The sequence below is a fragment of the Leptonychotes weddellii genome, chromosome 15 (genome assembly GCF_054177405.1).
Source record: "Leptonychotes weddellii isolate Sample4059 chromosome 15, ASM5417740v2, whole genome shotgun sequence".
Classification (NCBI taxonomy): Eukaryota; Metazoa; Chordata; class Mammalia; order Carnivora; family Phocidae; genus Leptonychotes; species Leptonychotes weddellii.
Window position 1 is genome coordinate 43,672,092 of NC_138383.1, and position 20,591 is coordinate 43,692,682.

Here is a 20,591-nt window from a genome sequence, read left to right on the forward strand (position 1 = left end):
TTTTTTTTTTTTAAGATTTTATTTATTTATTTGAGACAGAGAGAATGAGAGACAGAGAGCATGAGAGGGAGGAGGGTCAGAGGGAGAAGCAGACTCCCTGCCGAGCAGGGAGCCCGATGTGGGACTCGATCCCGGGACTCCAGGATCATGACCTGAGCCGAAGGCAGTCGCTTAACCAACTGAGCCACCCAGGCGTCCCCAAAAGATAATTTTTAAACACTAACTGAGGTTGTCACTTGCAATGAACCTTAACATCCTGGTTCTTATTTATTTACCTGGATAGAGGTTTCTTGAAATCTGTCTCACCACCATCCAAGGCTCTTTTCCTGATTCCAACTAGGAAATCATGTCTGGTTTGGAAACTGCAAGCCCTGTTCAGGAAACAGGAAATGGGAATTGACCATGTTGGTGACAAAAAGCCATTCTAGAATTCGGTGAGGTCATCAATCTTTTGGAAGGTGCGGCCAGTATAAGGAGTTCCATTTCATTACAAAAGTACCTGGGGAGGACTCAGATCTATGCTCCCAAGGATGCTGAAATACACTGTCACAGAATGAATATAGGTCAACTCCCCCTACTCCCTAAAAAAGGCAGAATGGAAGTTATCTTAAAAGAGATTCTAGAAGAGGTAGTCCTAAGTCTTGGGATGTTCAGGTATTGCTTTCAAGGTAAGTCACTGAAAATATAAATTTTTTCCTCTACGAAGAACAGAGTTTTTACTTAGAAATGGGGATAGAATTACTCCATAAAGGGTCCATAAGAAATCATAAAGCCCTGGACCCTAAGCTCCATTTGGTCTGGTAGAAAGATGGAGAGTCACGGAGGAGAAACTGTTCTTACCCAGAGAGATCAGGTTCCTGTAGTTCTCCAGCATTAATCCCTGTGTAGATTCCTTTGTGTGGGGTCCATTAACTTCCATCCTTCCCAGGTGAAGTCTACTGGCACATCCCTGAATGTCATTGATTCCTAAACATCAAGTATAGTATAATAATACAAAATTATCCATTACATAACCTATTGTGAAGAAAAATACATAGAATATTGATAGGGAGATTCATGTAAATAGAACATCCTTATTTTGGAAGGGAGCTTGCAGGTCATTTAGTCCAATTCCTAAGAGGATATTTGAATATCTTCAGCAAGTAGTCACCTAATCTCTGTCTGGACTGCTCCAAGGATTAAAACTAATTATTTTACAAGGCAGCCTACTCCATTCTCAGAAGCTTTTCATGGTTAGCATAAATTTTTATAATTTGAATAAAAATCTGCCTTCAAGTAACATTTAACCACTGGCTTATGATTTGAAACCGGAAAGCATAAGTTTCTTCCTTCACTAGAGATTTCTTAAATAGTTTAAAATTTTGTTAAATATAGACTACACACAAGAGTGTCTACAAAAATCACTATAAACTGAACAACAGTGTGCCCCTACCCAGCTTAAAAAATAAAACATTACCAATACATTTGAACTCACCTGTGTGTCCTTCCTGGATTTTATCCTTGTAGGAGTAATAACTTATCCTAAATGTTGTGTTAAACATTTCCTTGCTTTTCTTTATAGTTTAACCAAATGTATATGGATCTCTAAACAATACACTGATTAACTTTGCTTCTATTTGAATATTACATAAATCAATTGTATATATCAAACTTAAGTGACCATCAACTTAATATACACTACTATATACATAAAATGTTATATATAAACCTAATGATAACCATAAATCAAAAAGCAGTAACAGATATGCAAAAAATAAAGAGAAAGGAATCCAAGTATATCACTAATGAAAGCCAGCAAACCATGAGAGAAGAGAGCAAGAGAAGAAAGGAACAGAGAAGAACTACAAAAACAATCATAACAAGTTACAAAATGTACATATCTATCAATAATTACTTTGAATGTAAATGAACTAACTGCTCCAATCAAAAGACACAGGGTGACAGAGTGGATAAAAAAACAAGACCCATCTATATGCTGCCTAAAAGAGACTCATTTCAGACTTAAAGACACATGCAGATTGATAGTGAAGGGATGGAAAAGCATTTATCATGCAAATGGATGTGAAAAGAAAGCCAGGGTTTCTGGCCAATATTTATATCGGACAAAACAGACTTTATAACAAAGACTATAACAAGAGACAAAGAAGGACACTTCATAATCATAAAGGGAACAACACAACAAGAAGATAAAACAATTGTAAATATTTATGCACCCAACATGGGAGCACCTAAATATATAAAGTAGCTATTAATAAACATAAAGGAAGTAATTGACAGTAATACAATAATAGTAGGGGACTTTAAAATCACACATCAATGGATTATCCAAACTGAAAATCAACCAGGAAACAATAGCTTTGAATGACACATTGGACCAGATGAATCTAACAAATATACTTAGAACATTCCATCCTAAAACAGCAGAATACACATTCTTTTCAAGAGCACATGGAACATTCTCCAGAACAGATCACATGTTAGGCCACAAAACAGGTCTCAACAAGTAAAAAAGGCTGAAGTCATACCATGCATCTTTTCTGACCACAACGCTATGAAACTAGAAATCAACCACAAGAAAAAAATCTACAAAGAACACAAAAAACACACGGAGGTTAAATAACATGGTCCTGCACAATAAATGGGTCAACCAAGAAATCAAAGAGGAAATAAAAAAATACATGGAGACAAATGAAAATGAAAATGCTATGGTCCAAAATCTTTAGGATGCAGCAAAAACTGTACTAAGAGGGAAGTTTATTGCAATACGGGCCTACCTCAAGAAGCAAGAAACATCTCAAATAAACAACCTAACCTTATACATAAAGGAGCTAGAAAAAGAAGAACAAACAAAACCCAAAACCAGTAGAAGGAAGGAAATAATAAAGATTAGAGCAGAAATAAATGAAATAGAAACTAAAAGAACAATAGAACAGGTCTTTGGAACTAGGACCTGGTTCTTTGAAAAGATCAACAAAATTGAAAAATGGTTTAGCCAGTCTCATGAAAAAAGAGAGGACTCAAACAAAATCACAAATGAAAGAGGAGAAATAACCCAAACAGCAGAAATATAAATGATTATAAGAGAATATTATGAAAAATTATATGCCAACAAATTTGACAACCTAGAAGAAATGGAGAAATCCCTAAAAACATATAATCTCCCAAAATGAATCAGAAAGAAATAGGAAATTTTAAAAGACTGATTACCAGCAATGACATTGAATCAGTAATTTTAAAACTCCCAACAAACAAAAGACCAGGACCAATGGCTTTACAGGTGAATTCTACCAAATATTCATAGAAGAGATAATACCTATTCTTCTCAAAGTATTCCAAAAAATAGAAGAGGAAGGAAAACTTCCAAATTCATTCTTTGGGGCCAGCATCACCTTGATACCAAAACCAGATAAAAACACTAGAAAAAGGGGCTCCTGGGTGGCTCAGTCATTGGGTGTCTGCCTTTGGCTCAGGTCATGATCTCAGGGTCCTGGGATCGAGTTCGGCTTCTGGATCCCTGCTCCGCAGGAAGCCTGCTTCTCCCTCTCCCCACTCCCCCTGCTGTGTTCCCTCTCTCGCTGTGTCTCTCTCTGTCAAATAAATAAATAAAATCTTTAAAAAAACACACACACACACTAGAAAAAGGAGAACTACGGGCCAATATCTCTAATGAACGAACACAGATGCAAAAATCTTCAACAAAATATTAGCAAACCAAATTCAACAATACATTAAAAAAATGATTCACCACAATTAAGTGGGATTTATTCCTGGGATGCAAGTTGGTTCCATATTCACAAATAAATCAACATGATGCATCACATCAACAAGAGAAAGGATAAAAACCACATGATCATTTCAATAGATGCAGAAAAAGCATGTGACAAAGTATAATACCCATTCATGATAAAAACCCTCAACAAAGTAGGTTTAGAGGGAACACACCTCCACATAATAAAGCCATATATAAAACACCCACAGATAACATCATACTCCTTGGTGAAAAACTGAGAGATTTTCCCCTAACATCAGGAACAAGACAAGGATGTCTACTTTCACCACTTATTCAACACAGTATTGGAAGCCCTAGCCACAGAACTCAGACAACAAAAAGAAATAAAATGCATCCAAATTGGTAAGGAAGGAGTAAAACTTTCACTATTTGCAGATGACATGATACTATATATAGAAAACCCTAAAGATTCCACCAAAAAAACTACTAGAATTGATAAATGAATTTGGTAAGGTCCTAGGATACAAAATCAATATACAGAAATCCATTGCATTTTCATACACTAATAATGAAATAACAGAAATTAAGAAAACAATCCTCTTTTCAATTATACCACAAATTAAAAATATCTAGGAGTAAACTTAACCAAGTAGATATAAGATCTGTACGCTAAAAACTATAATACACTGATTGAGAAAATTAAAGATGACACAAACAAATGGAAAGATATTCCCTGCTCATGAAGAGGGAGAACAAATATTGTTAAAATGTCCATACTGTCCATAGCAATCTATAGATTCCTGCAATCCTTATCAAAATACCAACAGCATTTTTCACAGAACTAGAACAAATCATCTTTTTTTTTTTAAAGATTTTATTTATTTATTTGACAGAGAGATATACAGCACAAGTAGGCAGAGTGGCAGGCAGAGGGAGAGGGAGAAGCAGGCTTCCCACTGAGCAGGGAGCCCGATGCGGGGCTTGATCCCAGGACCCTGGGATCATGACCTGAGCTGAAGGCAGTCGCTTAGCCGACTGAGCCACCCAGGCGCCCCTAGAACAAATCATCTTAAAATCTGTATGGAACCACAAAGACTGTGAATGGCTAAAGCAATCTTGAAAAAGAACAAAACGATCCCAGATTTCAAGATATATTACAAAGCTGCAGTAATCAAAACAGTATGGTACTGGTTAAAAACAGACACATAGATCAATGGAATAGAGTAGAAAGCCCAGGAATAAACTCACGATTATATGGCCAATTAATCTTTGACAAAGGAGGCAAGAATATGCAATGGGAAAAAGAGACTTTAATAAATAGTGTTGGGAAAATTGGGCAGGTATTGCAAAAGAATGGAACTGGACCACTTTCTTTCACCATACACAAAAATAAACTCAAAACGGATTAAAGACCTAAATGTGAAACCATAAGAATCCTAGAAGACAGCATAGGCAGTAATTTCTCTGACATTGGCCATAGCAATATTTTTCTAGATAGGTCTCCTAAGGCAAGGGAAACAAAATAAAATATAAACTATTGAGACTACATCAAAATAAAAAGTTTCTGCACAGCAAAGGTAACAATCAACAAAACTAAAAGACAACCTATTGAATGGGAGAAGATACTTGCAAATGATGTATCTGATAAGGAGTATCCAAAATATATAAAGAACTGATACATCTCAATACCCAAAAAACCCACATAATTCTACTTAAAATGGGCAGAAGACACGAGCAGACATTTCTCCAACAAAGACATTCAAATGGCCAACAGACACACAAAAAGATGCTCAACATCACTAATCATCAGGGACTGCAAATCAAAACCACAATGAGATATCACCTCACACCTGTCTGAATGGCTAAAATAAAAAACACAAGAAACAACAAGTGTTGGCAAGGATGTGGAGGAAAAAGGAACCCTACTGCACAGTTGGTGGGAATGCAAACTGGTGCATCCACTGTGGAAAACAGTATGGAAGTTCCTCAAAAAAATTAAAAACAGGATTACCATTGATCCTGTAATTCCACTATGGATATTTACTCAAAAAATATGAAAACCAACTTGCATCCCAGGAATAAATCCCACTATTTGGGATTTCAAATAAATCCCAATTTGAAAAGATATATGCACCCCTATGTTTATTGTAGCATTATTTACAATAACCAAATTATGGAAGCAACCCAAGTGTCCATCAACAGATGAATGGATAAATATGTGGTATATATAATGGAATCTTCTGCCATACAAAAATGAAATCTTGCCATTAACAACAATCAGGACATATCTAGAGAATACTATGCTAAGTGAAATAAGTCAGTCAGCAAAAGACAAATACCATATAATTTCACTCATTTGTGGAATTTAAGAAACAAAACAAAGGGGAAAAAAAAGAGACAAACAAAAAATCAGGCTCTTCACTACAGAGAACAAGTTACCAGAGGGGAGGTTGGTGGGAGGATGGGTGAAATAGGTGAAGAGGATTAAGAGCACACTTATCTTGATGAGCACTGAGTAATGAATAGACTTGTTGAGTCACTATATTGTATACCTGAAATTAATGTAATACAGTATGTTAATTATACTGGAATTTAAAAAATTTTTAAAAATTAAAAAATATATCTACTTTATAACTCTTCCCGAAGAGGCCTAGATGCAGGTGCAACCCAATAGCAATGAATACTCCTGGCACCCAGGAGAGCAGTAAGATATATATAAAATTTGTGATTTATGGGGCGCCTGGGTGGCTCAGTCGTTAAACGTCTGCCTTCGGCTCAGGTCATGATCCCAGGGTCCTGGGATCGAGCCCCGCATCGGGCTCCCTGCTCTGCGGGAAGCCTACTTCTCTCTCTCCCACTCCCCCTGCTTGTGTTCCCTCTCTCACTGTGTCTCTCTCTGTCAAATAAATAAATAAAATCTTTAAAAAAAAATTTGTGATTTATATTAGCAATAACCATTCTCAAAATGAGTTTTTAGAAAGATCCAATTTCTACAGGTACAAAAACTATGAAAAAACTCTAACACTTTTTTAAAGGACATTAAAAACTTGAGCTCTCTCTTTCCTTTTCTCTGCCATTGTGGTGTGTGTGGTTGACTGTTCCTTGCCATGTCTTCTCAAAAGACTTTCAGGATCAAGCATTTCCTGATCAAGAAACAAAAGCAGAACTCTCCCATTCCACAGTGGATTCAGATGAAAACTGGTAATAAAATCAGGTACAACTCCAAGAGGAGGCGTTGGAGAGCCAAACTGGATCTATAAGGATGGCACATAAGACCGCACACGTATTTATGCTATTTGAAGGTCACGTGCTCCTATCACTCTGTAAACATCCCTATTACCTAAAAATAGACATGTTTTATTCGGGAAGTGATTCTTCTCTGTTACTATGCTTCTGTACCAGTAGGTTGGTTCAGTAATAAATATGTAAGAGCTTTTGGCTGAAAAAAAAAAAAAGGACATTAAAAACTTGAAAAATGGAAACCCATACCATGTTTCCTAGATGGACAGACTTAGACTTAATGTCTATCAATTGTCTCCAAACTAATCTATAAATCCAATCCAATTCCAATTATAATGGCATATTTGCTAAAACTTGGTAAGTTGATTATAAAGTTCTGGTAAAGTCAATGTTCTAGAGTAGTCAAGAAACTTACAAAAAAGGAAAATATCGGAAGCATATTCCACCAGATATCTGCCAGTGCTTTAAATCTCTATTAATCAGGACAATCCTGGTGCACAAATGTATAAATACATCAGTCAAACAGATTAAGGAATAAAGAAACTGTACCAGGTACAGAGATCAATTTGGTTTATAATAAAGACAGCATTTCAGATAACTGAGGAAAACATGACTCATTCAGAAAATATTGCATAGGCATTTGGCTACTCACTTGGAAGAACAGATCTTTACCTCATTGATCCCTAAAAATAAATTTCATAATGCGATACTTTTTCTCATCAATATATGCCTGACAAAAATGTTAAAGCTTGATGGCACCTAACGTTGATATTTACACGTACTGGAAATTGGTATTCTCATTCTTATTCACTAATGATGAGAATCTTTCAAAAGGCATTTTTGAAGGCTCTATCAAAATCTTTAATGTGAAAATCTTATGATCTATACCACATTAATACAAGTTTGTAAACTATTTGTGCAAGAATTCTTGCCATAGCACAGAGTGTAAAATCAAGGCAGTCAGCCACCAAAAGGGGAATAGATGAATAAATTATGGTACAACCATATGATGCCATATACAATCATTTAAAAGAAGAAGGGTGCATCTTGGGGCACCTGGGTGGCTCAGACGGTTAAGCATCTGCCTTTGGCTCAGGTCAGGATCCCAGGGTCCTGGGATCAAGCCCCGCATTAGGTTCCTTGCTGGGCGGGGAGCCTGCTTCTCCCTCTCCCTCTGCCTGCTGCTTCCCCTGCTTGTACACTCTCTCTGTCAAAAATAAAATCTTAAAAAAAAAAAAAGAAGGGTGAATCTAGACACATTTGCACACACACACTCAAACAAGCAAGACAAAATCCCAATGGTCATATGCCAAACTTGCTAACACTTAAGACTTCACTCTTTAGTTTATAAACTTATTTGTTATTTAATGAAAACCAAAACAGCTGTTTAGAAACAGAAGAAGGCACATCCTACCTCAGACAAAACTGCTAAATGCAGAGCAGCCATAACATCTTCCTATGGGATGCTCCTCTTTGAATGGCAGAGTCTTGGGAAGACATTTACCTGAAGATGAGATAAAAGACATGAAAGTCAAGCCTACCTTGAAAGTCCCCGACACTTTGGCCTGGAAATCCTTACATACCAATTTATATGAGTGCGATGTCCTCACCCAGGAGCACCCATCAGGACCCTCACCATGTCCCTCCCGCCTCAGAAGGGTCACAAGAGTTGCTACATTTCCTCACAGATCACAGATAGGGGCATCCGTGGTCCTTGTTGCCAGGGGTCCTGACATGGTCATTTTTTTCCCTAGAGGCCAGCAATAACCACAAAACAGATTAGTTCTGGATATGAGAACACACATACAAGAAAGAGAAGGAAATGTTTGTTGAGTGCTTTCCTTGTTCCAGGGAACGGTATTAAGATTTACGTGTATCACCACATTTAATCTTTATCTCAACCTCATACAGAAGCTATAATTTTGCACATTTTCAAGACAAGAAAACTGAGGCTGCTGACAGAGATAATGTCCCCAATCTCTGGAAGTAATATAGCAAATAATTTGTGGTGACAGGATGTGAAATGAGATCTAATCCCAATACCCATGCTTTTACCACACCACACTCATCTCTGTCTACAACTATGAAGAAGACCATATATTTCACTTCTTTTTTGCCCTATCATTTAGTGGAGAAATAAGTTTTTTCCTTTTGGGAAGCATATGAAGAATCAATTTATTAAATACTTAGAAAATTTTGGCTTCACACATAGAACACCTAGCTTAGTCTTATTCTCTTAAACAGTTTGTATAACATAATTTTTACCTGTAACTTGAATTAGATTTGTTTGAACTAGCTTGTAAAACCATGCGTCATCCTTTCCGTTTCTAATGTTTGTAATTTACTAAGGTTTTGGGGGGCTAAATATATAATAAATTTTGTATATGTTCCATGAATGCTCAAAAAAAAGGTGTATTCTCTCCATGTATTACAAAAATATTTAAGGTTTGGCCTTATTAAATATGTTATTTAAGGCCACCTGGTGGCTCAGTAGGCTCATACCTATTTTTAAAATAGGTATATAGAGGGCTTAAATAACATATTTTTTAAAGATTTTATTTATTTGTCAGAGAGAGCACAAGTATCTGCCTTTGGCTCGGGTCATGATCTCAGGGTCCTGGGATGGAGTCCCGCATCGGGCTCCTTGCTCAGCAAGCAGGCTGCTTCTACCTCTGCCTGCCGCTCCCCCTGCTTGATTATTGATTATATATTCTATTAATAGGGATCTTTAAATTTAGTATATAGGTACTTTTTATTGTGCTTCACTTTATTGCACTTGGCAGATACTGCGTTTTTTTAACAGATGGAAGGTTTGCAGCAACCCTGTGTTGAGCACGTGTCCTGGCACCATTTTTCCAATAGCGGTTGCTCACTTCATGTCTCTGTGTCACATTTTGGTAATTCTCACAATATTTCAAACTTGATTATTATTAGGGGCACCTGGGTGGCTCAGTCAGTTAAGTGTCTGCCTTCGGCTCAGGTCACGATCCAGGGGTCCTGGGATTGAGCCCAACATCTAGCTCCTTACTCAGTGGGAAGCCAGCTTCTCCCTCTCCCCTGCTGCTCCCCCTGCTTGTGCTCGCTCTGTCAAATAAATAGAATCTTTTTAAAAAAACATTATTATTATATTTATTTTGGTGATCTGTGAACAGTGGTCTTTGATGTTATGACTGTAATTCCTTTAGGGTGCCTCAAACCCTGCCGATTTAAGACAGCAAACTTAATTGATACATGTTGTGTGTTCTGCTCCACTGAACAGCCATTCCTCTGTCTCTCTCCCTCTCTTTAGGTCTCCCTAGTCCCTGAGACACAACAATATTGAAATGAGGCCAATTAATAATCCTACAATGGCCTGTAAGTGTTCAAGTGAAAGGAAGATTTGCATGTCTCTCACTTGAAATAAAAAACTGGAAATGATTATGCTTAGTGAGGAAGGCATGTTGAAAGCCAAGAGAGGCCAAAATCTAAGTCTCTTGAACCAAACAGCTGTGTTGTAAATACAAAGGAAAAGTTCTCGAAGGAAATGTAAGGTGCTTCTCCAGTGAACCTACAGATGATAAGAAAGCAAAACCACCTTATTGTTGATGTGGAGAAAGTTTCAGTGGTCCAGACAGAAGGTTAAACCAGCCCCAACATTCCTGGAAGCCAGAGCCTAATGCAGAGCAAGGCCCTAACTCCCTTCAATTCTATGAAGGCTGAGAGAGGCGAGGAAGCTGTAGAAGAGAAGAAAAGTTTGAAGCTAGCAAGGGGTTGTTTCATGAGGTTTAAGGAAAGAAGCCGTCTCCATAACATAAAAGTGCAGGGCAAAGCTGCAAGTGCTGATTTAGAAGCTGCAGCAAGTTATCTAGAAGATCTAGCTAAGATAATTAATGAAAGCGGCTGCACTAAATAACAGATTTTCAATGTAGACAAAACAGCCCTCTATTGGAAGAAGATGCCATCTAGGACTTTCAGAGCTAGAGAGAAGTCAATGCCTGGTTTCAAAGCTTCAAAGAAGAGGCTGACACTCTTGCTAGGGGCTAACGCAGCTGGCGACTTAAGTTGAAGCCAATGCTCATTTACCATTTTGAAAATCCTAAGGCCCTTAAAAATGATGATAAATCTACTCTGCCTGTGCTCTATCAGTGGAACAACAAAGCCTGGATGAGAGCACATCTGTTTACAACATAGTTTACTGAATATTTTAAGCCCACTGTAGAGACCTACTGCTCAGGAAAAAAGATTCCTTTCAAAATATTATTGCTGATTGACAATGCACCTGGTCACCCAAGAGCTCTGATGGAGATGGACAGTGAGATTTATGTTGTTTTTATGCCTGCTAACACAACGTCCACTCTGCAGCACACGGATCAATGAATTTCCACTGTTGAGTTTTCTTATTAAGAGATACATTTTGTAAGGTTATAGCTGCCATAGGTAGTGATTGCTCTGATGGGTCTGGGCAAAGTAAACTGAAAATCTTCCGGAAAGGATTCACCATTCTAGATGTTGTTAAGAACATTCGTCATTCATGGGAAGAGATCAAAATATCAACATGAACAGGAGTTTGGAAGAAGTTGATTCCAATCCTATGGATGACTTTGAGGGACTTCTGTGGAGGAAGTAACTGAAGAAGAGGTAGAAATGGCAAGAGAACTAGAATTAGAAGTGGAAGCTGAACATGTGACTGAATTGTTGCAATCTCATGATAAAACTTTTATTTATTTATTTTTAGCAAGAGCCAGAGTGAGAGAAAGTGGGGGTGGGGGGCAGAGGGAGAGGAAGGGAGAAAGAATGTTAAGCAGGCTCCACACCCAGTGTGGAGGCCAACTTGGGGCTCCATCTCATGACCCCTAGATCATGATAAAACTTTAACAAATGAGAAGTTGCTTCCTGTGGATAAACAAAGAAAGTTGTTCCTTGAGATGGAATCTATCCTGATGAAGATGCTCCGAAGATTGCTGAAATGACACCAAAGGATTTAGAATATTACATGAACTTAGTTGATAAAGCAGATGCAGGATTTGAGAAGATAGACTCCAATTCTGATAGAAGTTCTACTGTGGGTAAAATGCTATCAAATAAGTATCATATGTCACAAAGAAATTGTGAAAGGAAGCGTCAACCCATGTGGTCAACTTCACTGTTGTCTTATTTTGAGAAATTGCCTCAGCCTTCCCAACCTTCAGAAACCACCACCCTGACCAGTCAACAGTCCTCAGCACCGAGGGAAGACCCTCCACCAGCAAAAAGGTTAAGACTTGTTGAAAGTTCAGATGATGGTTATGTGCATTGCTTTTTTAGACAATGCTATTGTACACTTAATAGACTACAGTATAGTGTAAACATAAATTTTATATGTACTCATAAGGCTCATTTCTAATTGTCTTTTCTCAGTGCTATTGATTTATCAGTAGGTTCAGGTTGTAAAACTATTTTGGAAAATTCTAAAAATATATACTCTAGTGACAACAGTGGTTCCACTGAGGAAGATGAGGAAATGATCTTAAGGGTGGTGATCAAAGGAGTCTTTATTTTTTTTTTTTAAGATTTTATTTATTTGCGAGAGAGAGAATGAGAGACAGAGAGCATGAGAGGGAGGAGGGTCAGAGGGAGAAGCAGACTCCCTGCCGAGCAGGGAGCCCGATGCGGAACTCGATCCCAGGACTCCAGGATCATGACCTGAGCCGAAGGCAGTTGCTTAACCAACTGAGCCACCCAGGCGCCCCAAAGGAGTCTTTAGATTTACCTGTGATGCTTGGGGTTTTGTTTTTATTTAATTGGAAATTGATTTATATTTTATTTGTATCTTTATAAAAGTTAATGATTAAAGAAAAAATGGGCAAAAAAAAATAGGCAATTTCATGGCAGGAAATGCAATGTCCAATAAACATGAAAAGGTAGTATCAGCAATCATTAGTGAAATAAAGATGAATCCATTTCATTAATTCATTCAGTAAAAAAAGTGATACAATAAAAAATTCTGACAATACCAAACGTGGCAGAATGTGGGGAAACATTGCCAGTGAGTGTAGGCAGTAATAAAGAAAAAAACCGTAAAATGGTATAACCACTGTAAGGACAATTTTGGTGGTAAATATTTATGTAAAGTAGAAATTTAAAATCTTTTGATCTTTAATTTGGTGTCTTGATTGTGCCAATGCCTGGAAGGGTGATTTGGGCAACTATTTCCTTCAGCTTCTGGGCTTTGGTTAACTTATTTTAAAAAGGGAAAACCATTCTATGTTTTTCTTTCTCCCTCTAACAGGAAGAATCCTCTGCCAGTCACCAGCTAAGTGACCAGTTACTTCCTGCCCCTTGTGTCAGATCCTTTTCCCAGAATATTTTAGGGTGTTGTAACTTCACAAGTCTTGATCTCCCAAAGCAAGATGACCAAGATTAGGTGATGCATGAGCAGCTTGGGTATTTTATCAGGAAGAAATTTCCTACGCCGTGATTCCTAAACCTGAATTGCTATGTAAAGTACAAGAGATCAACCCTTGTGTGATCTTCATGGCCACAGCCCAATCCAGCAACCCCCAATTTATGCAATCATAATATGGGAAGGAATAGAGATTTAAAACGGATTTTCTGAACTGCCTGTGCATTCAAATGAGCTTACAAAAAAGTGACTGGATTCAGGCCAGCGAGGAGAACGCCCACCTGTTAGGTAGGACAGCTCTGGACGTGTGAAACTCCGAGGGCAACCACTCACACCACCCTCTGCAGTTTTCAGGGGACCCTGCGAGATTCTCCTATCAGCTTCCTCCTCCTTCCCGGGTCTAGGAGGGGACCTGGGGGCGAGGGGTCCATACAGTCAAGGACCCGCACGCCAGGCCCTCGGGGGACTAGACTCCTGGCCCCGGACTCGAACGCAGAGACTCACGAAGTCTTCGGGCTCTTGACGCCCCCCACGGGAGTCGGTGATACTCCCGCACTAGTACCTCAGCCCCGCTGGCATTTCAGGGGCCGGCCAAACAAGTGGAAGAGGCCCGCCGGCGTCCCCGCGTGGGTCTGTGTCCGTGCCCAAGGGTATCAAAGGCGGCAGGGAACGTCAAGTTCGTCACAGTGGCGGGAGGCAGCGACGCTCAGTGCGCGTGCGCAGCTCAGCACCACACTCGCGCATGCGCGCGGGGCTTGGCTTTGCTTGCAGTTAGGTGAGCCGCTGTTGGTCTGCTGGTTCCCCAACCCTGTGTGGCGCTGGATACTGCTGGGTGTGGCAAGCGCCGAGGAAACCGACGTAGACTTCCAAGAGCGACTATAAAGGTATGACTGAAAAGCATAAGGGAGTCTGTGGTCCACGGGCAGGACAGGCGGGCCTTCGTAACTTCGATTCCGGGCAGGGATGGCATGTGGTGGCCAGACCTCAGCTCTTCCTTCCTGCAGATCCTGGAATGAAAACCCTGCCCTCATCCCGTGCTCTGCAACGGGACTTCCCTTTCTTGGCTGTTGGGCCACATGTTGGGCCCAAACTGATGCTGCCCCAATTTCGTTCTCAGTAGCCAGAAGAGTATTTTCCAGCTCCTTGGTTAAGTTGAAGACATTCGGGTTCTTTGAAGCTGTTCCCCTTAAGCAGATGGTTTTCTCTGTAGACTGTTCCTGCACCAGCCTGGGAGGCTCCAGGTTCTCCTTCTGCCTTCATGGTAGCTCGTGTCCGACGCGTCTTTTGGATCCACTTCTCGCGGTGTTAAAGCAGTCTCTTTGGTGTTCTCTTTTGCTCTGTTCCTTGCATGTCATCAGCAGCCATTAACTTGTAGATAACTGCCTTGTTGCTATGTGCCGTTCACACGAGAGAGCTCTAGATACCTCATAATGACTAACGTGTATAGAATTTATTATGGACCAGGCCGTTCTAAGCAGTTTACATACACTAATTCATTGAATTCTCACAACAGCCTATCAAGAATGTATGTTATTCCATTTTTCAGATAAGGTAGTACAGAGAGGTTACCTGTCCTGCCCAGGGCCTCTCTAAACACCTCAAACTGAACCTGTCCCACGTTGAACTTACTGTCTTCTGCTGTCACACAGGCTACCCCCATTTTGTTCGTTTTAATGATATTAGCGTCTTTGGGGTTGGAGGAAACTTGTTTTTATATGGTTGTACCTACTAGACCCTGCATTCTGAGATACTCTACAAACGTTGTTTGCAGGCTAGGGTTCTGGAGTCACAGAAAAGTTTTTCACATTATTAAATTTGCAACTATTTTCTTTATAAATCAACTATTTTCTTACTTTATACATAGAAAAAAATTCTATGTCGTCTATATAGTTTCTGTATTAGGGTTTTCCAGAGAAACAGAACCAATAGGATGTGAAACAATTCCAATAGGAATACAAAGAGGGGGTGCCTGGCTGGCTCAGTTGGTAGAGCATGTGACTCTTATTCTCAGGGTTGTGAGTTCGAGCCATGTTTGGTGTGGAGATTACTTAAAAATCTATTTTAAAAAAGGAATAGAGAGATTGATTATAAAAAATTGGCTCACACAGCTATGGAAGCCGGTAAGTCCCAAGATCTGGAGTTGGCAAGCTAGAGTCCCAGTCTGAGTCTGAAGGCCTGAGAACCAGGACAGCCAATGGTTTAAGTTCCTGTCTGAAAATTGGCAGGCTTGAGACACAGAGAGCTGATGTTTCCATCCAAGTGTGAAGGCCAGCAAAGACCAATGTTCCAGCTCAAGAGTCAGGGAGGAGGAGTTCCTGCTTACTCAGCCTTTTTGTTCAATTCAGATCTTCAATGGATTGAATGGGTCCCACCCACTCTAGAGAGGGCAATCTCTACTTAGTCTGTAGATTCAAGTGTTCATCTCATCCAGAAACACCCTCATGGACACACCCAGAATAATGTTTGACCAAAAGTCTGGACACCCATGACCCAGTAAGGTGACATATAAAATTAACTGTCACATTTTCTCTCTAGTGCAAATGTTCTTATATAAAAAAAGTGTTAGTGCTGGTCTGTGTTTTTTTTTAATTATGTTAATCACCATACATTACATCATTAGTTTTTGATGTAGTGTTCCATGATTCATTGTTTGCATATAATACCCAGTGCTCCATTCAGAATGTGCTCTCTTGGTCTGTGGTTCTTTAACATTAATTAAAACTATCTTTCTGAAATAACTTTTCAATGGATGATTAAGTCAGAATTCTTTGTGATCTTCATTTCATGTGCATTCATACGTGCATTCATATGTGGACTCTTTCCTGAAGGCTCTGTAGTGAAATAAAGATAAACTTCAATCTGAAACCCCTTTTCCAGTTTGAGGTATCTTGAAAAAATAATGAAAAAAAATGTCAACTTTCCATCAGATGACACACCTTGTTATCTTGTTCCTTTTTTTTTTTTTTAAGATTTTATTTATTTGACAGAGAGACAGCGAGAGAGGGAACACAAGCAGGGGGAGTGGGGGAGGAAGAAGCAGACTCCCGAGCGAGCGGGGAGCCTGATGCGGGGCTTGATCCCAAGACCCTGGGATCATGACCTGAGCCAAAGGCAGATGTTTTAACAATTGAGCCACCCAGGCGCCCCTATCTTGCTGCCTTTTTAACAAGTCTTAATGTTCCTAGGATTTTTCCACAGTGGACTGTTGACAGCATTATAAGTCTTTCTGTTCTTGCCCCCTAGGTTTTTTTCTGCTTTAAAAAATTCTTCAGATCAGGGGCGCTTGGGAGGCTCAGTAGGTTAAGCGGCTGCCTTCAGCTCAGGTCAGGGTCCCGGGGTCCTGGGATCGAGCCCTACATCAGGCTCCCCACTCTGCAGAGGGTCTGCTTCTCCCTCTCCCTGCTGCTCCCCCTGCTTGTCCTGTCAAATAAATAAAATCTTAAAAAAAAAAAAGAAAATTCCTCAAATTGGATCTCTGTTGGGCAGGTGATGGCGGATGAACCTATTCTCTGATGTGTGGGAGAAGACAGAAACTCTGGTTTGTTTGTATGTGACTTCATACAACTCCAGAAAATGTCTTCTGTCCACCAAAAAGGAGAACAGTCTCGTGAGACCCGCACGGGTGAGCTTTTGTATTGTTTACTTTTGACTTGTGGTTAAGGTTGGTGAAATGAAGCTGCAAGCTGTGTGTCTGTGTCTGTAAATGAGACACATTTACCTTTCTCTTACTGTGTGTTTTTCAAATATTTCCCTACAGTTGGAAGGGATTAACAAATTAGGTTATAAAGACTCAAGGTAAAGGAATTCTGATAAATTTATAGAGAATAGGGATACCTGGGTGGCTCAGTCGGTTAAGCGTCTGCCTTCAGCTCAGGTCATGATCCCAGGGTTCTGGGATCGAGTCCCGCATTGGGCTCCCCGCTCTGCGGGGAGCCTGCTTCTCCCTCTGCCTCTCTCTCTCTCTCTCATGAATAAATAAATAAATAAAATCTTAAAAAAAAATTTATAGAGAATAGTTTTTTTTTAATATATAAATCTAATATAAGGAAACTCTAGGGTTCCCAGAGAAGAAACCAAACTTCTAATTCTCTGAATGTGGCCTTTTTAGGAAAACAAAAATAAAGCTTCTCATAGAAACACTAGTTTAGAGGGATTTTTACATAAGAACCCAAGTGCCCATAATCAAGGTGACTCTGTAAATAAATCAGACTAGCTTGATGATTTTGGTTTAAAAAGAACCAAATGGGGCGCCTGGGTGGCTCAGTTGGTTAAGCAACTGCCTTCGGCTCAGGTCATGATCCTGGAGTCCGGAGATCGAGTCCCGCATTGGGCTCCCTGCTCAGCAGGGAGTCTGCTTCTCCCTCTGACCCTCCACCCTCTCATGCTCTCTCTCTATCATTCTCTCTCTCTCAATAAATAAATAAATAAAATCTTAAAAAAAATAAAATAAAAAGAACCAAATGTTTCTTCCTGAGCTTTATCATTATGGAATATACTGTAAGCATGCATTCTGTTTTGTAAGATATGGTATGTTTCTGATCACCAATTCTAGTGCATGGGGTTTTTTTTGTTTTTGTTTTTTGTATACATCCAAACAATTCTCAGACACCAGGTGGGTGTCCTATAATTTAACTCAATTCTGATACAATTACCTGAGATAGCCTCAGATTCCAGAGGCTAAGGGCTCGGTCCTATAAGACTGCTCCCAGCTTCAGTTGCCAATCACAAATCCAGGTTGTCACCTGTGCTTAGATTGGAGGTTCCAATGACCGTCTCCTTGGGTTCAATTACTTTGCTAGAGCCACTCACAGAACTCAGCCATTTCACTCATTAGATCACCAGTTTATTATAAAAGGATATAACTCAGGAACAGCCAGATGGAAGAGATGCACAGGGCAAGGGGTAGGGGAAAGGGCGTAGAGCTTCTATATCCCGTCCAAGCATACCACCTTCCCCAAAACTTCCCACTTCCACCAAACTGGGTTTGGGTTTTTATGGAGGCTTTGTTACATAGGCACAATTGATTAAATCATTGGCCACTGATGACTGATTCAACCTCTAGCCTTTGTCCTTCCCAAGGTCAAGGGGGGTGGGGCCAACAGTTCCAATCCAGGAACCTCCTTAGGTGCTGTCCAAAAGTCATTAACACAACAAAAGACTGTTATCACTCTCATCACTTAGGAAATTCCAAGGGTTTGAGGAACTCTGCCAGAAATGAGGACAAAGACCAAAAATATATATTTCTTATTATAAATCACAGTATCACACTTGGGTTTGCTTTCTCACAGAGGGCTTAGTTAATCTAAACTTACGGTTTTACTTATCTGCTAAGTTATATTACTTCCACATGTTTAAGATTATGAAAAACTTAACACTGGTGTTCAATTCCCTTGAATTATACTTGTGACAGACTTTTTGATATCAACAGTCAATGTGTTGCTCTGTAGTTAGCTTATATATAATTTCCAAAGGACCTTAACCTTAGTTAACTTTAAAGCCTAGAACTGATAATAAAATGAATTGGATTTTGTAGCATGTGTCTACACACATACACACACGCACATTGTTGCTGAACCAACTGACTCACCTCACTGGCAGGAAGCAGAAGCTGGACCTGCACTTGCTTTGTCTTCCTTTGCGTTTTTCCTTCAGTTTCTCTGATTCGTGGGATGCAGGTGTGTGTTGAGCTCCAGGATGAAGGGCCCTGCCTTCTGCAGGACACCCTGATCACCGAGGTCAGAGGCAGGAAGAAAGGACACAGGTTTCAGTCTGTTGGTATGAGGTCCTAGCTCATGCTCACGGGATTCCAGCCTATCTGTGATCTTCCCCTGTTTACTGCCTGTGGACTTTAAGCATCAGACACAGATACTGTGACTGTATTCAGCCTCTACAATTCCCAGTGCAGGTCTCTTTTCAGATACCAACCAGTGCTCCCCAGGAGAGGATCCATGACTTTCTGGCTGACAGCAGATTTCCCATTACATCCAGGAAGGGTCATTGCTGGGATCCAGGGAATACACATGGGCCTTGTCTTGATGGCCACCGTGGCAACCACAATAGTCTTTATTATGCCCTCTCTGTGATACTGAACATAAAAATTCTTTTCTGATAACAAGATCACATAAAATAATGAAAGAAAAACCTGAAATGAGAGTTTTGATGGCCTGTGCTTCTAAGAAATCGAATGTTCTACAGAGATAATGAAGAAACAACTTTTCTGATGTCTCCACTAATTGTCACAGGTTGGACTCTTCTGTGAAAGCAGTTTCACTGATGGGTGTGGATAGCTAGCTCAACTTTCAACTAAAAGATTACAGATTCGGCAAACTGTAAACATAATTGTCCTTCTACACTCAAATGACATTATATCAGATAGTTGTGGATGTTCAAAAAATATATATCTATATATTTGTAAATGTAAGCTGAATAATTGAAATGCTTCAGCTTGGAATCCTTTGGGTGACTATTTTTCATAAAATGGAAATGATATTAAGATTGCAAAGTCTCATAATTTACCTTATTTGTCCTAATAGTAAAAATGTATTCAAATGCATTTATTGAAGAATAACACGCATACCAAAAAGCACAGGCATAAAGCACAACTCTAATACTCAGTGATGTATCACAAAGTGAATATGCCCTTGTAACTACAACATAGTTCAAGGAAATAAAACTAGGAACCCAGAAGCCCATCTCCTGATAGTCCCCAACCACTATCCATTCTATCTTGCCAGAGCTAACTGTCATCTAGTTTTTAACACCACAGGTTAGTATTGCCTGTTTTTTATAAATTTGCGTATTTAGAACCATACAGCAGGAATTAGTCTGTGTGAGTTCTTTTGCTCAGCATTATATTTGTGACGCTCATCCATGTGGTCTCATGGAGCAATTCATTCATTCTCACTGCGGTGTGGTCTTTTTATGAATATACCAGTTATCAGTTCTGCTGTTGATGGACATCTGGTTTGTTTCCAGGTTGGGGCTATTAGCAATGATGCAACCATGAGCATTCTTGTTGGGTTTCTTTTGTTGCACATGCAATCAATATCTTAGTTAAGTATGGACCAACATATGAAATTACTTGGTCTGAGTCACTGCATATATTCAAATTACATGTCACTAAACAGTTTTCCAAAGGCGTTTGACCAATACGCAACTCAATGACTAGTGTAAGAGAGTTCTAATTATTACACATCTTCTTGTTTTGATGGCCACAGTAGAAATCATGATAGGCATAGCTATTCCTTCTACACAATATTG

General features: G+C 39.5%; 1 non-coding gene and 1 pseudogene across 2 annotated transcripts in view; both read right to left on the minus strand.

Annotated features, from left to right (window-relative positions):
• The window catches only part of LOC102733467 (uncharacterized), a 13,243-nt pseudogene extending 4,176 nt beyond the window's left edge, over positions 1–9,067 (minus strand). Inside the window, exons 1-3 of the transcript XR_014140679.1 lie at positions 9,014–9,067; positions 841–966; positions 276–371 (exon numbers count right to left, since the gene is read on the minus strand). The product of XR_014140679.1 is annotated as an uncharacterized LOC102733467 (transcript). The remainder of the gene's footprint in view (positions 1–275; positions 372–840; positions 967–9,013) is intronic.
• Positions 1–20,591, minus strand: part of LOC102729136 (uncharacterized) — a 161,858-nt gene that overhangs the window by 136,880 nt on the left and 4,387 nt on the right. The window lies entirely within an intron of this gene.